This window comes from Callithrix jacchus, chromosome 16, assembly GCF_049354715.1.
Source record: "Callithrix jacchus isolate 240 chromosome 16, calJac240_pri, whole genome shotgun sequence".
NCBI lineage: Eukaryota > Metazoa > Chordata > Mammalia > Primates > Cebidae > Callithrix > Callithrix jacchus.
Genome location: NC_133517.1, coordinates 71,808,901 through 71,830,768, shown reverse-complemented (window position 1 = coordinate 71,830,768; position 21,868 = coordinate 71,808,901). Strand labels below are relative to the sequence as shown.

The 21,868-nt window shown below is 42.0% G+C and overlaps 1 long non-coding RNA gene across 2 annotated transcripts in view; it reads left to right on the top strand.

The window, feature by feature from the left end:
* The first annotated feature begins 8,557 nt into the window (after positions 1 to 8,557).
* LOC103788632 (uncharacterized) overlaps positions 8,558 to 21,868 on the top strand; it is a 142,251-nt gene continuing 128,940 nt past the window's right edge. For both annotated transcript variants that reach the window (XR_004735254.3, XR_001907699.4), the window contains exon 1: positions 8,558 to 8,678. This is a non-coding gene — a long non-coding RNA (uncharacterized LOC103788632). The remainder of the gene's footprint in view (positions 8,679 to 21,868) is intronic.

Below are 21,868 nucleotides of genomic sequence, written 5' to 3'. Positions count from 1 at the left end.
GGGTATAATAAGAATACCTGCCTGATTGGGTGTTATGAGGATGATGTGACCTACTGCATATACAGTATTCATAGTCTTACCTGCTGTATGGCGAATGCTTTCAAGTAGTGCAAAAGTGTATGGCAATCTTTGTTTTTCTTATGCCCTGAACAGGGCCTGGCATATGCTAGGTATTCAATAAATGTTCTTCAGTTGAAGGACAATTAAATGAAAAAATGGTTCTAACTTAAACAAAATGTTTATTCAAATGAGAAAAAAAACTCTTCAAACAAAAAGCAACCCAACACCAAGTAACCATCTTGATGCACTATGTGGGTTTTAAGTTCTAGAGACCAAAGTTGAGCAGAAGGTTTCATTGATGACAGGCATATCAGACCACAACGATCCAACTTACGAGTTAGAGCTTAGAACTCTCTCAAAGCTCCTTGGCACCCCTTTGCTTCTCTATAACCCAGCAGAAGGGGTACTATTATTCTTATTTTATAGATGAGAAAACTGAGGCTCAGGGAATCAGGGCTGGACCCAAGATCACGAAACTAACAAGGAGTCTATCTGGATGTTCCTACTCTTAGTCCTGTGCTCGTCCCATTAGACCAGAAAGATCATCTGGTTGGTCTTACAGCTCCGTGGCCCAGCAGGGTTAAGTGACTTCCCCAAGGTCATGCAACACAAGGGTAGAGCAGGTGAACCCTTCCACTTGTCTCCAAAGGAAGTGTGGACTGTTTGCTGTAAACAATGTCTCCAGGGAATCACTTCTCAATACCCAGTTCCTTGATGGGAGAGGCTTAGGCCTGAAAGCTTGCTTTGCCTGGAAACAGTCCAAGCCTGGCCAACAGAAGGACAGAGGAACATCTCTGATGACAGCTATAATTTCTGTCAAGATGACAGGAGATGCCTTGATCAGGATTGTGTTGTAGGATTCAATTTCCTTTGGAAAGAGTCACGATCTGTCTCCCGGCACTCAGTGTCTGGTGGCATAAGCACGAAGGCACCTGACCAAGGAAAGAAGTGGATACCATGTGCATCCCGATAATCCCAGCACTTTGGGAAGCTGAGGCAGGCAGATCACTTGAGCCTGGGAGTTTGAGAACAGCCTGGTTAACATGGCAAAACATCATCTCTATAAACATTTAAAAATTAGCCAGATGTGGTGACATGTACCTGTAGTCCCAGCTACTCAGGAGGCTGAGGTTTGAGGATACTTTGAGCTCAGAGGTCAAAGCTTCAGTGAGCTGTGATTGTGCCACTGCACTCAGTGAAGATTTTAGTACAATGTATTTTGTACTGCAACCAAGAGGATGTCTATTTATCCAACCATTTATTCAGCAAATACCTATCAGAATTCTTAGCATGTGTAGGGCACTGTACTAGGGGATGGGAATAATGCAAGGACTAAAACAGACCTGGTTACTGGCCTCACAGAGTTCATAACTTAGTGCTCTAGTCTTTCTCTATGAATTTGTGAATTTATTCATCATCCATCCCTCCCTTCCTCCCTCCCTCCCTCCACTCACCCATCCCTCCCTCCCTCCCTCCCTCCCTCCACTCACCCATCCATCCATCCATCCATCCATTCATCCATCATCTACACACTCATTCAATCGACTCACATATTCATGAATTTTTTTCACATGCTCAATCACTACCCATTTAATAATTTTGTTACTCTTTTCTCTCATTCATTCAGTCACTTAGAAGTTTATTTTCTTATGAACTCACTTGTTTACTAACTGTGATTCATTCTTTTCCATTTATTCAATCACTAAATAGATCCATTTAGTCACATGCTAATTCATTTATGCAGTCTCTCTTACATTCATTTTTAAAAAATCATTTAGTCATCAGACATTTACTGAGCCTATTCTGTATTCCAGGGGACCTAGATGCAGTCATCTCCAAGTTCCATAGGAGGGCTATGGCTGACTTTGTCTCGTCTGATAAACCATTGAAGAAGAGGGCTGTGTATCTATCTAGGAGTGCCTTCTGGGGAACTAGGGAGGGCAAGTTCATTGGCCTGTCATTACTGTTTCCTAATCTGGGGAGCCTCTCAGGTGAGGAAACACATTTTCCCACAAGATGTCACCTGTGGCCACCTCCCACAAAGTGATCAGCCGGGAGAAGCTTTCAGCTTTCTGTATCTTTCTTCCCTTCCTCCTCAGAGAGGTTTCTTCTGAAGCGATTGGTTTTCTCTGGCTCTGGGCAGGGGCTGAGTGATGCTGGGTGGAGGCAGCACCCAGGGAGATAGGAAGCCTGTTCTGTGGGGCTTATCTCAGGACTGTGAGGCAACTGAAGACAGAAGCCATGAGAGGAGGAGAAGCTTGGCAATCTCCTCTGCAATTGTTGTTTTTGCACTTATCTAAGGATGGGGGTGGGGATGGAAGGAAGGGTGGGAATGGGCTTGAGTTGCAGCAAAAGGAATTTAGATTAGACACCTGGAAGAGCTTTCCAACATACAATGCTGTAAAGCCAAAAGGAGATAGTACGGCTGCCTTTTATCTTGATCCATGGTAGAATACTTAAGTTTAGGTGTTCAATAAGTACTAAACACACAAGACTGGGAGACTGGAGAGTTGGGCCAAAAGCTCTTATTTGACCTTCATTCCCATTGGGTACATTTCTCCTCTTTCTTTCACTCTCTCAGCCTCTGTGTCTTTGTCAGCCTTGTGGGGCTGCGATGAGGATTAAATGAGACACTACGTGAAAGTGACCAGTCCAGTCAATGCATGGCATGTAGTACATGCTAAAGAAATACCAATGTCATCTGAATTCTGGAAATTCTGTGCCCCATGGTAGTTTAATAAAAATATACCCAATGAATAATTAACATTTAGTTTATAGAGGGCACAAAAGGTTCATTACTGTTAGTTAAAAGTCAGTTGGTTTTGAAGCCAGATAGACCTGGGTCATATTTAGAGCTGCAAAGGTATTGCCAAGAACATTAGGAATTGTTCTAGATGCTCTTCTACGATGCTATGACCAGGATGCACTCTGCACTCTTTTTGAAGAAGAGTTTGATGCTACATCCAAGGACTTACCTATCTCTCTTCTCTTTGATCTAATAATTTCACTGGAAACCAGTTCAAGGAGATTATTTAAACTGTGCAGAAATTTTTTTTTTTTTAAATTGTACTTTAGGTTCGGGATACATGTGCAGATCATGCAGGATTGTTGCATAGGTATATACATGGCAAGGTGGTTTGATGCCTTCATCCCCCCATTACCTATATCTGGTATTTCCCCCCTCATTATTTCTCCCCACCCCCACTGTCCCTCCCCTAGCCCCCCTCAAATGACCGCAGTATGTGATGCTCCCCTCCCTGTGTCCACATGTTCTAATTGTTCAACACCCACCTATGAGTGAGAACATGCAGTGTTTGGTTTTCTGTTCTTGTGTCAGTTTGCTGAGAATGATGGTTTCCAGATTCATTCATGTCCCTGTGAAGGACACGAACTCATCGTTTTTTATGGCTGCATAGTATTCCATGGTGTATATGTGCCACATTTTCTTTATCCAGTCTATCATTGATGGACATTTGGGTTGGTTCCAGGTCTGTGCTATTGTAAACAGTGCCACATTGAACATATGTGTGCAGTGTCTTTATAATAGAACAATTTATAATTTTTTGGGTATATACCCAGTAATGGGATTGCTGGATCAAATGGTATTTGTATTTCTAGGTCCTTGAGGAATCGCCACACTGTCTTCCACAATGGTTGCACTAATTTGCACTCCCACCAACAGTGTTCTTATTTCTCCACATCCTCTCCAGCATCTGTTGTCTCCAGATTTTTAAATGATCCCATTCTAACTGGTGTGAGATGGTATCTCAATGTGGTTTTGATTTGCATTTCTCTAATGACCAGTGATGATGATGAGCATTTTTTCATATGTTTGTTGGCCTCATAAATGTCTTCTTTTGAAAATTGTCTGTTTATATCCTTCACCCACTTTTGAATGGGTTTGATTTTTTTTATCTTGTAAATCTGTTTTAGTTCTTTGTAAGATGTATAGACTGCAAAATTTTTTTTCCCCTTCTGTTGGTTGCCGGTTCGCTCTAATGATTGTTTCTTTTGCTGTGCAGAAACTCTGGAGTTTAGTTAGATCATTTGTTTAGTTAATCATTTGTCTATTTTGGCTTTTGTTGCCATTGCTTTTGGTGTTTTAGCCATGAAGTCCTTGCCTGTGCCTATGTCCTGAGTGGTTTTCTTCTAGGGTTTTTATGGTATTAGGTTTTATGTTTTTGTCAGTCAGAGACTATTGAGTACTTACTGTGTGCTGGGCTCTGAGAGTACATCGGGGAGTGTTAGAGAAACACACATGGGAGAGATTTTGAAAGGCTGCTGAGCCCATTCATCTAGTCATGCAACCACAAAATATTTACTGAGCACCTGTTATGTGTCGACATCATTCAAGGCTCTGGGTTTACAACAAGGACCAAGACAGATGAAGATTTCAGAACTGTGGACAAGTCAGGGTTAGCAGGTTTGCAAAGTCAGGATGTTTATGTGAATGCAGCAGGCTTCTTTGATTCCCCAAATTATGCTTGGTCCTTCTCATATGTGCTCTTTCCCACCCCCATATTCACAGATGAGGACTTCAACTTCCTTTCCCAATTTCACTGAAAGTCAGTACTCAAGGTTTTGTATGTATAGCCGACTTTACTAAAGGCTTATGAGATGGAGGGAGTTATATGATGAGAATGCAAACACATCAGTTTTGAACTGGTTAAACATCATCATTCTTCAACATTCTCCAACTGCCCAACAAGTAGCTTGGTCTCCATCTTACCCCCACTTTCTACATCTGTGCTTTCCTCCTAAACCATCCTCCTCAGTGGCAGTAGAGTTCCAGTCATTTGCAGTTGTAAATAGTATTTCCCCCTTGATGTTACTTTAATCACTTGTCCAAAGTCTATTATTTCAGCTACATTGTAAGCTCCTTGAGGCACCCAGATCAGGAGCACCCAGATCCCTGCCCATAATGGGGACTTCAAAAATAGTTATTCAGTGAATGAATGAACAGATGAGTGAGATTTCCTTCAGATCACTACAAGGAAGTTGTACTACCTGCATCTTTGCAAGAAAGAAGAGTGAGTTAATTTTTTTCAGTGTGATGCCACCTGGGATTCTGAATTACAGAATGAAATCTAAATATCTGAATTTGGTGTTTGCCTGTTCGTCTTCTCTACATGGCATAGTAAAATGGTAGACAACGTGGGCTTTCAAATCAGATGTTGATTTGGCTGTTGGCCCTTGTGCAGTGTATCCTTGGGCAAGGATTTATTTCTTGTAAGTCTCAGTTTCCTTATCTGTATAATGGGCACTTTACCAGCACAAATGGCATGGTGGTTAAGTGCAGACTCATGAACTGAACTTCTGAATTCAAATCCTAGTTTTACCACTTACTGCGTTAATCTTGTGCAAGTAGCTTATTCTCATCATCGTCATCTGAAAAATAGGAATAATAATATTATTTACTTTATAGGGTCACTGGGAAGATTAAATGAGCTAATATATATAGGGCACTTGAACAGTGTCTGGCAAACAGTAAACATGACATAAGGTTAGCTCATGTTATTATCTACCTCAGAGAGAAGATGGAATAAGATAACACATATAGGGTGTGTGCTTAGCACAGTTCCTGGGACGTTTTAGCTGTTCAATGCCTATTAGCTGTCACTATTATGCCATATTTTATCAAGCTAAATGCACATTCATTTTCTCTCTCTCATCTCTGATAATGGGATGCATCTAATAGTCACTTTTGGGAAGGAGGCATTTGTGATGTAGTTTTCATTGTCTGTACAAAATTATCTGGCAGAATGATGTCAGTATCTTGGAAGAAAACCCCAAGACAAGAGCAAAACACTTTCTGAAGAATTACTGCACCCTTCCTGTGATCAGCCCTGGGCTCCAGATGGCTCAGAGGGTGGCGTTGTGGGGAAAACGTTGCACATAGACAGTCTGAGTCAAGAAGTGACTCAGAGGAGCTGGATTCTGAACGTGACTAAGTTTTAGGAATACCTTAAACAACTTACCTCACTTATATTTTCCTTTTCATGCATGCATGAAACTGATATGGAGTTAAAACCCATTCTAAATAAATCCAAAAGAGCTTTTAGTAAGTACAAAATACACATTCTATGTAATCAAAATCCATGTGTCATAATTGAGTAGGTAGCATGTTTTTCTTTCTTAGAGATACATAAAATAAGGCTGCATCTTACAATCACTGGCATCTTAGACGGATGAAGTATGGTGCTGTGCATATCCATCTGCCATCAGGCATTGTCTGAGCAGCCAGCCCACTGTGGCAAGTGCTGTGGGAGGAGAGTCAGAGGTGGGAGGAGGAGAAAGAGAGGCTGAAGTCCCTGCCTGGTGCTGATTGCAGGTCCATCCTGCAGAGCAGGTCATTGATCGGGCAGCCCAGGCCTCTCACGGTCCCTCCTCAGCATTCTGCTTCCACACTGACCTGTTCTGGGCTTTCCTAGACCTGGTGTGGTCTTGGCTCACCCTAACCTTTCAGGCAAGTCAGTTTGCTTCACCGGCGCAAGATGCAACTGCTTGGGTGGAGCCTTGCTTGTGACTGTACAAGGACAGGTCTGGATCGGGCAGGGAAGTAGGTCTGATAAGGAGGGTGGGGCAATTTCTGGTCAGCACTACCTTGTAGGGAGTTTGGGATTCTCCCCCAGGGCTCAGGGAATGGGCAAGAGAAAGCCGGGTGGGGAGTTGGATCCAGTGAAAGTACCAGGCCTCCCTGAACACCACTGACACCCCGAAGTAGGCATGTCCTCCCATTTCCCAGTGCCCGGGGCTTCTAAGAAATCAGGCAGTGACCCTGCCCACACCTCCCAAGCATGGAGTTCTCTAGGTTTGCCCCTTGGGTTTCTAGGGGATTCTGTGGGAACACAAGGTTTCGTTTGTTAAGAAAAGTAAGTGACAATCACTTAGTTTGGTGATCTTGGGTATAGGTGATGACATGTGGATGTTAGGGCAGGAAGGGCCCAGGATGAGGTAAGAGGTTGAAGGCGGCTGATGGTAGCCAAGGCCCACATTACAGGTGGGGGAGAATGATTAGCACCTACTTATTTCTGAAAATCACTCCCAGAATGATTTTCAGAGCATGTGTGTGTTTCTTTACCCAAGTCCAAGTTCTCTGGCTAATAAATGAAAATTTGAATTCACTGTATGCTGAGAATTCACCTCCCAGGAGAAAGATAATTGACTTGGTTTGGCCATTACTAGTTTAAAAAGAAAAAATAAAACAGAAGAAAGAATGAACGTCCCAAAAGACAGTTACTTTTTGTGTTACAACTGTAGGATATCGCCATGTGGCCATCGCTTATTGGTTGGTTGACTGGTTTTTTGATTGACTGCTCTGCTGAGCAAGTATTTACTGAATGCCTGTGATGAGCCAGGGCTGTGCTAAGAACAAGGGGCATATAGTGATGAAGTAGAGAATCTCTGGCTCTAAGAACTTCCAAAGTAGTAAATGAGCAAATGCTTATCACATGAAGCACTGCTTGAGTCACTTGGTTTTCACAACCTCCCTTTGAAGGAGGCACTGGTATCTATTTCACAGATAAGGAGACTAAGACTCCAAGAGGTGAAGAGACAAGGATGGATAAAGGGCTGAGTGAGTTCAGAATGTAGAGAAATCATTTCCACTTGGGAGTAATCTGCAAAAGCTCTGGAGGGGTGGCCTTTGAGATTGGGAGATGAAGGCAGGGCTGGCCATAGCAGGTGGAGAGCAGGGGCAGCAGTGGGCTGTGGGGCACACCACCAGGCCATGGTGAGGGGAGGTGTCGCTGCTCAGAGAGCAGCCAGTGAGCCGTCAGCTAAGCCTGAGCTCCTGGACCTTTCAGTGGGGTAGTGCAGTTCCATGAAAACAGGTCAACACCCCAGCCAGACATGGAGTAGTTCCTGCAAAGCTGCATCACCTGGAGTTGCACAACTCCGATGGGATGAACAGCTGTGTTTGGAGGGAGAGCTCAGTGCTGGGAACAGCACAGGCAAGGCTTTTCTGCCTTGTAGGAATCTTCTCTGAGTAAATCAGCTCAGCTGCGGGGCCCCGAGTCTATGGAAATCTATGTGGCTGCTAGAGAAAGCCAGCTGAAGGCAGGGAGTATAACAGAGACTGGCTCCTATTGCTCAGTCATGCATTCCACAGATATTTACTATGCACTTACTCTGTGCCAGATGCTGTGCTAAGAGAGAACTAAGACAGGATCTCTGCAATCACAAACTTAGTCTAGTGATGGAATGGACAAGAGAGCCCCTGATTACCGTAATAATAAAAATCAGACACTTGCTGTGTGTCAGGCATTGCTTTAAGTGCTTTTCATCATCACAATAAAGGTCGGTTGTATTATTATTTTATAGAGGGAGAGACAGGGGCACAGAGAGATTAAGCAACGTGCTCAAGGTCACAGTTAGTAAGAGACAAAGCCAAGATTTAAACTCTGGCCAATTGGCTGCAGAACCCAGGCCTTTAATCACTGTGCTACGCCACCTTGTCATCCAACCAAATAAATTATATTGCAGTGCAGTTCTGCTGGAGAAAGCACAGAATGCTACAAGAGCACAAAGAGCGGGTTCCCAATTCAGGTGTTGAGGAACGGGTGCAAGGAGGATTTCCTGGAAGAAATGAGACTATGCTGAAGGCTGAAGGCTGAAGGGTAAGGAGCCGCCCCCCAGGCCAAGGAGAGGTTGGGAGGAGAGGTCTGGGCAATGGAATGGAATCAGAAGGAGCTGATGGTAAGAGAGAACACAGATGGTTTCAGGAACTGTGAGGAATGCATGTTCGCTGGAAGAGATGTGGGGGAGACTCCGGAGTGGAGGAGGAGTCAGGCAGGTGCCATGCTTTGGGACGTGGCTCCCTCTAGCCACCCTATGAAAATACAGTCTGATATTACCCTGGTTCCCAAGAACTCCAAAGCCTGTAAACATGCCCAGCACACGTGGGCCTCTTCAGAAGGCTGATGGCCTTTGTGTAAATAAACAACCCCTTGCATAAATCTCTGCACTTTGAGTGACAAAGATACCTACTGAGTCCATTCCCTGAGGGTGACTTGGGAAACCAGAGGTGCAGTGACTTAGCCTTTCTGAACTTCAGTTTTGTTATCTACAAAATGGGATTTTGTAACAAGCCCTCATGCACAGCAAAGGTGGAGCCTGAGAGGATGTTTGTTGGGGACCTAGATTCCTTAATCTTGTTATTAGCAGATTTCCATATGAGGGCACCTTGAGTAAGTAAGTAAGGAGGTTTGTGGGTGATTTTGGAGCAACAGCTTTCAAATGGGGGTTGGAAAAACATCTCAGAATGTGCAGAATATGTTTATCAAAACAATAGGATAATTTCCATTATGTCACCATCCTCTCCCGGGAACAGCAGCCGATTGTTACAGGGTAGCATGTCTTAGGACTTAGAGTTCAGACTTTGAGTAACAGCCATGACAATCTATCAACAGGAGTAGGTCATTCTTAGCAGTGAGATTGCATCAATAAAATAGCATCCATCTCTCAGCTTGCATGGCCAGCTTCTTCGAATGCCTCTGGTGCTTTCCTGCCAGGTCTATCAGTTTGGTTAGCAGGTCATTCTCAACAGCCATCACAGGCAAGTGCACGGTGCAGTATGTGTTTAGATGCTACAGGAAAGGAACCAGCATTCCTGCTAGCTCTAGCAATTGGTAGGATTGAAGCAAAATGAAGTGGCTCAAGATTTTGGCAGCACTTTCGTGAAGACATATTGGTGACATTGATGTGGTTGTAAGGGAACTGAACTCTGCATAATTCTTATGAAGTTATGTGGCCTCATTATACCATATGTCCATCTACATTCTTTTTTTTTTTTTGAGATGGAATCTCGCTCTGTGGAGACTGGAGTGCAGTGGCACGATCTCTGCTCACCGCAACCTCCGCCTCCTGGGTTCAAGCAATTCTCCTGTCTCAGCCTCCAGAGTAGCTGGGACTACAGGCACCCACCACCACACCCAGCTAATTTTTATATTTTTAGTAGAGATGAGGATTCACTGTGTTGGCCAGATTGGTCTTGAACTCCTGATCTCAAGGGATCTGCCCGCCTTGCCTCAGCCTCCCAAAGTGCTGGGATTACAGGCCTGAGCCAAATGCACCCCACCAACATTCTTGAAAATATTTACTTGTTGTTTCACTTAATGATATGTTTCATATGTGTACCTAACTGTATATGTACACATACCAAATCTCAGAATTTGTATTTTTTATGCTCATGCACTTAAAATATGATTGAATTTCAGTAACTAAGAATCCAATCCTTAGTAATTGACATTACTTGTTATGCTGTTTTCTGAAAGAAAAAGAAAGACTGTCTAAACTCCTAAGATTTGTTGTTTTCCCATGATTTTTAGGTATTCATTTGAGAGTATGATTTCTTAACTATGAAACCTTCAGTGATTGTTTTTTGGCATGACTCTTCTACTCTATCCTAAGTGGTTTTGAAATGTTTATTATTTTACTCAGATGATAAATAATGAAGGAAGAAAAAAAGTAGTAAATATAGATAATTTTATTTTGAAGCTCATTTGAAAGAATTCCTGAAATTTTTAATATGTGCCGCATTTTAAACACCGGATAAATTTAAATTTGGAAATTAGACTCAGTAATCTGCTCAACAAATAGACACTTGATCTTTTAAAATTATTTTATATCATTTTCTATTTTCTCTGGTCTTTGAAAGGCAGTGTATTAGTTCACTGTCACAGTGCTGTAAAGAGCTGCCCAAGACTGTGTAATTTATAAAGGAAAGAGTTCTGCATGGCTCACAGTTCTGCATGGCTGGGGAGGCCTCAGGAAACTTACAAGCATGGAGGAAGGGGGAGGGGCACCGTCTTACATGGCAACAGGCAAGAAAGAGTGAGTGTGTGAAGGAACCATCAGACCTTGTGAGAACTCACTATCATGAGAGCAATGTGGGGGAAACCACCCCCATGATACATCACCTCCCACCAGGTCTCTCCTTGGACATGTGGGGATGATGGGGATTACAATGCAAGATGAGACGTGCGGGGGGACAGAAAGCCTAACTCTATCAGGGAGTTAAATCCAAATGGACTCATCACTGATAGCTCAAAGACATTTTCAACAAGCAACACAGCTTCTTGTGTACTGCATAGAAGTGTTTTAAAACATCATCAGCCCTTTCTGCAATGCAGGGATTGAAACATTGAGAGCTCTTGGAAATGCTTTTATTTCTTCACTCACAAACCAAAAATTATTACTCCTGACTCCCAAACCTGGGTATAACCATTTATATATGAAATGCTTAGCTCTCTTTTCACCAGCTTCACTGCAAATCCAGTAAACTTTCTATTCTGGTTAGAAATACTAGGATAGGCCTGTCCAATAATTTGATTCAAATCAATTTTGAATCAGCCAAAATCAATTTTTTGGCTGCAACCCTGTGCCAACTGATTCTGGTTTTTCCTTCAGCCTTGACGATAGGCCGTTCAGCCTTTCTTTGTTTATGGTGTACTTTGAGGTCTTCTTGGATCTCATGCACAAATCGACAACTGTTCTTTCACTGTCGGCTGGCGCATCACATTATTAACTAAGCTGAGGAAACACTGATCTCATTCTTTATGCCTTGAAACTTTTCATTCTTCATTGTTCATTTAAAGATTTCACTTTTAAAATACGTGTACTTTTATAGTGATCAGCTAGTAAACTCCTCAGTCTGGGTAGGTTCTGTGAGAGCCCAGACTTTTCTCTGCCTGTCTTTTGCACAAGTATATAGTCCCCGGCACACAGTACGTTCTCATTAAATATTTGTCCAATGAGCAAATGAAGTTTTTATCTTCTTTCATTGTCCACTTGGATTTTAAATGTATTTCTAAATATTGTTTTCAGAAAACAGACTCATGTGTTCAACCAAGGGCTCACAACAGTTTTCTGTAAAGTACCAGATAGTAAATATTTTAGGTTTTCTGGGCCACGAAGTGTCCGTCATAAGTACTCTACCATTGAAAGTAATGCAAAAGCAGTCAGAGACCATATGTAAATGAGTGAGCATGGCTGTGTGACAATAAAACTTTATTTATAGAAACAAGTATTTGGCTAGTTTGGCTTGTGGGTCAAAATTTGTCACTCGTTTTATTTTTTACGATTTTTCTGAGACAGGCTCTTGTTCTGTTGCCCAAGCTGGAGTGTACAGGTGCAATCACGGCTCACTGAAGCCTCACCTCCTGGGTGCGAGCAATCCTCCCACCTTGTCCTCCTGAGTAACTGGCACCACAGGTGTGTGCCATTGACTAGTTTATTTAAAATTTTTTTTTGTGGACTCCAGGTCTTGCTATGTTGCTCAGGGTGGTCCTGAACTCTTGGGCTCAAGCCATCCTTCTGCCTTGGCCACCCAAAGTGCTGGGATTATAGGTAAAAGCCACTGTGCCCAGCCTGGACCCTGTTTCAAATTATGTTTTTTAAAAAAAATCTGTTCTGTTTCCTTCAACTTATTTTGGCTGAGTAGGTGATTCTTTCCCCCCAGTAGTTTCACTATAAATCACTTCTAGATCTATAATTGCAATATTACTTCTATCATATTTTCTTAAAGATTTCAGAGTGTTTTTTCCCTAATAGAATTAGAAAGTCCTCTTTGCTACTGCTTAGTTTTCCTGGCAGCACAATGACTCGGAAAACAGGATGCTATTGAATTCTGGCCTTCAAAAGTCTGTTATCCAGAATCTTTACACTTTGTAAATTGGCCCTGAACTTTCTGTATTTTGAAGGCATATTTTGGTTGATACAGTGTAGTTGTTTCATATTTCTAAAATTCAGAAATTCAGTTGTTTCATATTTCTGAAACTCAAATCATGTGCAGGGTCTTAAGCCGAGATAGTCTTGTATCCTGCCTTCATATTGATCCCAGATGTCCCCTCACATATTATCTGTGATGATAAAATTTCCTGTCATTCAATACCATCATTGTCTATGCTACCATTTGGCTTGATGTGTGAGCTCTCAGCAAGTTTTGTGAAGAATGATTATACAGGCAAGGGTAGGATCCAAGACGGCCCCATAGGAACAGCTCTGGAGTGCACTTCCCAGCGAGAACAAGACAGAGGGTGAGTGATCACCACATTTCTAAACAAGTTATTACTGCCCACAGACCAGGAGATTCCCAGGCTGAAAAGCACCATGAGTTTCTAGCACAGCTGTTTCAGCTGGCACAGTGGGTCTCCATACAAAACCTTACACAAATCTGGGCAGCCATTTCAACTGGCGCCTGGAATGCCTGGGACACAGAGTCACCCATTCAACTGAAGAAAAAGGGGCTGAAACAGGGAGCCAGGTGATCTGCCTCAGTGGGTCCCACCCCCACAAAGACCAGAAGTCTGAAACGTTCTGGATTGAGTTTCACAGCAAGTGCAGCTGGACCCAGGACAGTCCAGCTCTGTGGGGGGAAGGGCTTCCCATTACTGAGGCAGTCCACCACTACCGAGGCAGTCTGCCTCTACCAAGGCAGTCCACCATTACTGAGGCAGTCCACCATTACCGAGGCAGTCCACCATTACTGAGGCAGTCCGACATTACTGAGGCAGACTGCCATTATGGAGGCAGTTCTAACTATAGCTCTGTAAACAAAACTGCAAGAAAGTTTACACAGCAGTGGGCAGAGCCCATGGCTTAGCAATGCCTCTGCTGGCAGACTGTGACTAGGCTACCTCCTTGCTGGGTAGGGCATCTCTGAAAAATGGCAGTAGCATGTCAGGAACTTAAAAATAAAGCCCCATCTTCCGAGGACAGAGCATCTGGAAAAAAGGCAGTTATGAGTTCTGCTGCAGCAGACTTAAGTGAACCTGCCCAACAGCTCTGAATGGAACAACAGAGCCCATAGCTCAGTACTTGAGCTCCTATAAAGGTCGGACTGTCTCCTCAAGCAGCTGCCCAACTCCTGTATATTCCAAAGAGACACCTCGTAAAGGAGAGCTCAGGCTGTTATCTGGCGGGTATCCTTCTGGGACAAAGATAACAGAAGAAGAAACTGGCAACAATCCTTACTGTTCTGCAGCCACCCCAGGTAATCTCCAGGCAAGCAGGGTCTGGAGTGGACCTCCAGCAGTCCTACAGCAGAGGGGCCTGTTAGAAGGAAAAGTAAGCAGAAAGGAATAACTTCAACATCAGCAAAAAGGATGTCCACTCAGAGACCCCATCCAAAAGTCAGCAACTACAAAGACCACAGGTAGATAAATCCACAAAGATGGGAAGAAACCAGTGCAAAAAGGATGAAAACACCCAAAACCAGAATGCCTCTCCTCCTCCAAGGAATCACAACTCCTTGCCAGCAAGGGAACAAAGCTGGATGGAGAATAAGTCTGATGAATTGACAGAAACAGGCTTCGAAAGGTGGGTAATAACAAATTTTCTGAGCTAAAAGATCATGTTCTAATCCAATGCAAAGAAACTAAGTACCTTGAAAAAAGTTTGAAGGAATGCTAATGAGAATAAACAGCTTAGAGAAGAATATAAATCTTAATGGAGCTGAAAACCCCAACACAAGAACTTCACGAAGCATAGACAAGTTTCAATAGCTGAATCAACCAAGCAGAAGAAAGGATATCAGAGATTGAAGATCAACTCAATGAAATAAAATGAGAAGGCAAGGTTAGAGAAGAAAGAGTGGAAAGAAATAAAAAAAGCCTCCAAGAAATATGGGATTATGTGAAAGATGTAATCTACGCTTGATCAGCATACCTGAAGAGGACAGAGAAAATGAATCCAAGCTGGAAAACACTCTTCAAAATATTATCCAGGAGAACTTCCCCAAGCTAGCAAGGCAGGCCAATATTCAAGTCCAGGTAATACAGAGAACACCACAAAGATACTCCTCCAGAAGAGCAACCCCAAGGCACATAATCGTCAGATTCACCAGGTTGAAATGAAGGAAAAATTGCTAAGGGTAGCCAGAGAGAAAGGTCAGGTTATCCACAAAGGGAAGCTCATCAGACTCACAGTGGATCTCTCGGCAGAAACCCGGCAAGCCAGAAGAGAGTGGGGGCCAATATTCAACATCCATAAAGAAAAGAATTTTCAACCTCGAATTTCACATCTAGCCAAACTAAGCTTCATAAGCAAAGGAGAAATAAAATCCTTTATGAACAAGCAATTGCTGAGAGATTTCATCACCACCAGGCCTGCTTTACAAGAGCTCCTGAAAAAGCACTAAACATAGAAAGGAACAACCAGTACCAGTCACTCCGAAAACATACCAAATGGTAAAGAGCATCTACACAATGAAGAAACTGCAACAACTAATGGGCAAAACAACTAGCTAGCATCAAAATGGGGGGATCAAATTCACACACAACAATATTCACCTTAAATGCTCCAACCAAAAGACACAGACTGGCAAACTGAATAAAAAGTCAAAACCCATCTCACATACAAGGACACACTTAGACTCAAAATAAAGGGATGGAGGAAGATTTACCAAGCAAATGGAGAGCAAATAAAAGTGGGAGTTGCAATCCTAGTCTCTGATAAAATGACTTTAAACCAACAAAGATCAAAAGAGACAAAGAAGAGCATTACATAATGGTAAAAGGATCAGTGCAACAAGAAGAGCTAATAACCCTAAATATATATGCACCCAATACAGGAGCACCCAGATTCATAAAGCAAATTCTTAACGACCTACAAAGAGACTTAGACTTCCACACAAAAACAGTGGGAGACTTTAACACTCCACTGTCAATATTAGATAGATCAACAGGACAGAAAATTAACAAGGGTATCCAGGACTTGAGCTCAGATCTGGACCAAGCAAACCTAATAGACACCTACAGAACTCTCCACCCCAAATCTACAGAATATACATTCTTCTCAGCACCATGTTGCACCTACTGTAAAATGGACCACATAATTGGAAGTAAATCACTCCTCAGCAAATGCAAAAGAATGGAAATCATAACAATCTCTTAGACCACAGTGCAATCAAATTAGAACTCAGGATTAAGAGACTAACTCAGAACTGCATAACCTCATGGAAACTGAACAACTGGCTCCTGACTATTGACTAGATAAACAATGAAATGAAGGCAGAAATAAAGATGTTCTTCAAAACCAATGAGAATGAAGACACAATGTACCAGAATCTCTGGGACACATTTAAAGCAGTGTCTAGAGGGAAATTTATAGCTATAAATGCCCACATGAGAAGCAAGGAAAGATCTAAAATTGACACCCTATCATCAAAATTGAATGAGCTAGAGGAGCAAGACCAAAAAAACTCAAAAGCTAGTGGAAGACAAGAAATAACTGAGATCAGAGCAGAACTGAAGGAGATAGAGACACACAAAAAAACTCTTCAAAAAAATCAATAAATCCAGGAGCTGTTTTTTAAAGACCAACAAGATAGGCTCCTAGCCAGATTAATAAAAAAAGAAAAGAGAGAAGAATCAAATAGATGCAATAAAAAACTATAAAGGCGATATCACCACAGATTCCACAGAAATACAAACTACCATCAGCGATTACTATAAACAACTCTGCACATAAACCAGTAAACCTGGAAGAAATGGATAAATTCCTGGACACTTGCACCCTCCCAAGCTTAAATCAGAAGTAGAAACCCTGAATAGACCAATAACAAAGGCTGAAGTTGAGGCAGCAATTAATAGCTGACTAACAAAAAAAAGCCCAGGTCCAGATGGGTTCACAGCTGAAATCTACCAGACATACAAAGAGGAGCTGGTACCATTCCTTCTGAAACTATTCCAAACAATCCAAAAAGAGGGAATCCTTCCCAGATCATTTTATGAGACTAACATCATCCTGATACCAAAACCTGGCAGAGACTCAACAAAAAAAGAAAACTTCAGGCCAATATCTGTGATGAACATAGATGCAAAAATCTTCAATAAAATACTGGCAAACTCATTGCAACAGCACAATAAAAAGCTTATCCACCACGATCAAGTAGGCTTCACCCCAGGGATGCAAGTCTCATTTAACATACACAAGTCTATAAACGTAATCCACCACATAAACAGAACCAAAGACAGAAACCACATGATTATCTCAGTAGATGCAGAGAAGGCCTTCGACAAAATTGACAGCCCTTTATGCTAAAAACTCTCAATAAACTAGGTATTGATAGAACATATCTCAAAATAATAGAAGCTATTTATGACAAACCCACAGCCAACATCATACTGAATGGGCAAAAACTGGAAGCATTCCCTTTGAAATCTGGCACTAGACAAGGATTCCCTCTCTCACCACTTCTATTCATATAGTATTGGAAGTTCTAGCTGTAGCAACCAGGCAAGAAAAAAAAAATAAAGGGTATTCAATTAGGAAAGGAGGAAGTCAAATTGTCTCTATTTGCAGACGACATGATTGTATATTTAGAAGATCCCATCGTCTCAGCCCAAACTTCAGCAGTCTCAGGATACAAAATCAATGTGCAGAAATCACAAGTATTCCTATACACCAATAACAGACTTAAAGAGAGCCAAGTCAAGAACGAACTGCCATTCACAATTGCTGCAAAGAGAATAAAATACCGAGGAATACAACTGACGAAGGATGTAAAAGACCTCTTCAAGGAGAACTACAAACCACTGCTCAACGAAATAAGAGAGGACACGAACAGATGGAGAAACATTTCATGCTCATGGTTAGGAAGAATCAATATAGTGAAAATGGCCATACTGCCCAAAGTAACTTATAGATTCAATGTTATCCCCATCGAGCTACCAATGACCCTCTTCACAGAACTGGAGAAAACCACCTTAAACTTCATATGGAACCAAAAGAGAGCCCACATAGCCAAGACAATCCTAAGAAGAAACAACAAAGCTGGAGGCATCACGCTACTTGACTTCAAACTATACTACAAGGCCACAGTAATCAAAACAGCATGGTACTGGTACCAAAACAGAGATATAGACCAATGGAACAGGCTAGAGGCCTCTGAGGCAATGCCACACGTCTACAACCATCTGATCTTTGACAAACCTGACAAAAACAAGCAATGGGGAAAGATTCCCTGTTTAATAAATGATGTTGGGAAAACTGGCTAGCCATGTGTAGAAAGCAGAAACTGGACCCTTTCCTGACACCTTAAATGAGAATTAACTCTAGATGGATTAAAGACTTAAATATAAGACCTAACACCATAAAAAGCCTGGAAGAAAACCTAGGCAAAACCATTCAGGACATAGGCATAGGCAAGGACTTCATGACTAAAACACCAAAAGCATTGGCAACAAAAGCCAAAATAGACAAATGGGATCTAATTAAACTCCAGAGCTTCTGTACAGCAAAAGAAACGATCATTAGAGTGAACCAGCAACCACCAGAATTGGAAAAATTTTTGCAATCTACCCATCTGACAAAGGTCTAATATCCAGACTCTACAAATAACTAAAACAGATTTACAAGAAAAAAACCCATTCAAAAGAGGGCAAAGAATATGAACAGACACTTTTCAAAAGAAGATATATATGAGGCCAAAAACCATATGAAAAAATGCTCATCATAACTTTTCATTAGAGAAATGCAAATCAAAACCACATTGAGATACCATCTCACGCCAGTTAGAATGGCGATCATTAAAAAAGTCTGGAGACAACCGATGCTGGAGAGGATGTGGGGAAATTGGAACACTTTTACACTGTTGGTGGGAGTGTAAATTAGTTCAGCCATTGTGGAAGACAGTGTGGCGATTCCTCAAGGACCTAGAAATAGAAATTCCATTTGACCCAGCAATCCCATTACTGGGTATATACCCAAAGAATTATAAGTCATTCTATTATAAAGACACATGCACACATGTTTACTGCGGCACTGTTTACAATAGTAAAGACCTGGAACCAACCCAAATGCCCATCAATGATGGACTGGACAGGGAAAATGTGGCACATATACACCATGAAATACTATGCAGCCATAAAAAACGATGAGTTTGTATCCTTTGTGGGGACATGGGTGAATCTGGAAACCATCATTCTCAGCAAACTGACATAGGAACAGAAAAACACCACATGTTCTAACTCATAGGTGGGTGTTGAACAATGAGAACACATGGACACAGGGAAGGGAGTGTCACACACCGGGGTCTGTTGTGGGGGAATAGGGGAGGGACAGTGGAGGGTAGGGAGGTTGGGGAGGGATAACATGGGGAGAAATGCCACATAGGTGATGCGGGGGATGGAGGCAGCAAACCACATTGCCATGTATGTACTTATGCAACAATCCTGCATGTTTTACACATGTACCTCAGAACCTAAAGTGCAATAATACAAACACACACACACACGTATATATATATATATATATATATATATATAAATTTTTTATATATGAATATATAATATATATAAATGATTATACAGGCTTTTAAATAATTACAGGTATTATGAAAGAAACCACAGTTTAACATACTTAAGACACCAAAAGTCTATAGAGAATAAGTTTTTTAATTTTTAAAAATTTTACTAAAAGAGGCAAAGTGCTGATGGGAATTAAAAAAATAAAAACAAAACATGGCTGGGCACAGTGGCTCACACCTGTCATCCCAGCACTTTGGGAGACTGAGACGGGTGGATCACGAGGTCAGAAGTTCGAGATTAGCCTGGCCAACATGGCGAAACCCCATCTCTGCTAAAAATACAAAAATTAGCCAGGCGTGGTGGCGGGTGCCTATAACTCCAGCTACTTGGGAGGCTGAGGCAAGAGAATTGTTTGAACCTGGGAGGTGGAGGTTGCAGTGAGCCGAGTACGCTCCACTGCAGTTCAGACTGGGTGAAAGAGCAAGACTCCATCCCGGAGAAACAAAACAAAACAGAAACCGGACACACAGTGCAACAATTAGCAGGGCAGTGCCCAGGCCTGTTGAAATGTCACCATCAGTTGACTTATGTCCATGTGCTCATAGTTTTTATTTGTTATGGTGATGACAAAGTAGATTAATAACATGATGGATCAAATATGAAAGTGATGTACATTTCTCTATTTGGAACTGATTTCATATAGCAACATGGTTACATTTGTTATTTTCGGTGTGCCAGGAACTAGGCTAGACCCTTGCCAGGATTATCACGTTTAACCCTCACTATCGCTCTACCAGATAGGCACTTTGTTCCCAGTCATCTGCTCTTTAGAAACCTTCTGTGTCTTGCCCAAGGTCACAGAGTTAGCACATGTGGAGCTGGTATGTGTGTTTTTTATGGGTACACCTTGTCCTTCCTTTGAAAAAATGTAGTTAAGGGAGAAAGTTAAACAGGGAACAGGGAACTTTCAACTCTAAATGGACTCTACTGCCTTCTGTTAGGCCCTCAATCTGCCCCTTCTTTTGCAAAGATTAAAAAAGCCAGAAGAAAAAGTTCCAACTTGGTTATAGGGGTAAAGGAGAGATGGGGGTCAAGGAGAGGTGGAGGCAGAGGTGGAGTTATAAGGCCACCACCAGTGAGTTATACCCAGGACAGGACAGCCAGCCTGATAGAAAGGAAAACAAAGGGAGAAGAAGACATTGGAGGCTGGGCACGGTGGCTCACACCTGTAATCTCAGCACTTTGGGAGGCCGAGGCGGATGGATTACTGGAGGTCAGGAGTTTTGAGACCAGCCTGGCCAAAATGGTGAAACCTTGTCTCTACTAAAAATATAAAAAGTTAGTTGGGTGTGGTGGCGTGTTCCTGTAATCCCAGATACTTGGGAGGCTGAGGCAGGAGAACCGCTTGAACCTGGGAGGTGGAGATTGCAGTGAGCTGAGATCACACAACTGCACTCCAAGGTTCAGGAAAGCTGAGAGATTTTATTTTAGTTTTTATTTTTATATGTTTGGGAGGTACAAGTGCAAGTTTCTTAGGTGCATATAATGAGTAATGGTGAAGTCTGGACTTCTAGTGTACCCATTACCTGAAAAGTGAACATTGTACCTAATAGACAATTTTTCAATCCTTACCCCCCTCCTATCCTCCTACCTTTCGGAGTCTCCAATGTCTATTATTCTACTCTATGTTCACGTGTACCCATTGTTTAGCTCCCACTTATAACTGAGAACAATGTGGCATTTGACTTTGTGTTTCTGAGTTATCTCATGTGGGATAGTGGCCTCCAGTTCCATCCATGCTGATCTCATTCTTTTTCATGGCTAAACAGTATTCCATGGTATATATACACCATATTTTCTTTGTCCAGTTCTCCATTGATGTACACTTAGGGAGATTCCATATCTTTGCTACTGTGAATTGTGCTGCGATAAACGTGCAGTGCACGTGTCTTTCTTTCTCTTCGGGTAGATACTCAGAGTGGGATTGCTAGATGGAATGGTTGTTCTATTTTTAGTTCTTTGAGAAATCTCACACTATTTTCCGTAAAGATTATCTAATTTACATTCTCACCATTAGAGCACAAGCATTCCCCTTTTCTCCACGTCCTTGCCAACATCTGTTATTTTTAGACTTTTAAATAATAGCTATTCTGATGGTATGAGATGGTATCACATTGTGGTTTTAATTTGCATCTCAAGCTGACAGATTTTCAAAGCTGAGTTAGAGAATTGGCTAACTTAGGACTTATTCGTATTGTACTTGGTCATGTTCTGGAAATGAGGTGTGTCTTCTGTGGGAAGACTCCAAGGAAGATGCTTTAAGGGCAAGATGCTGATTAGGGGGCTTGTTGCTTTGAAAGCAATCTGGTGTGTACTAGAGATTTTCTGTGAATAGTATCATTCACCAGTTCATGAACACTCTGCCAAGTATCCTGTAACCACACTGCCAAACAACTGTTGCCATCACTAGTTGTCGATGACACTATTTGCAGATGAGAAATCTAAGACTCAGAAAGGTAAGCGATTTGCCCAAGGACACACAGCTAAGAAGCGAGAGA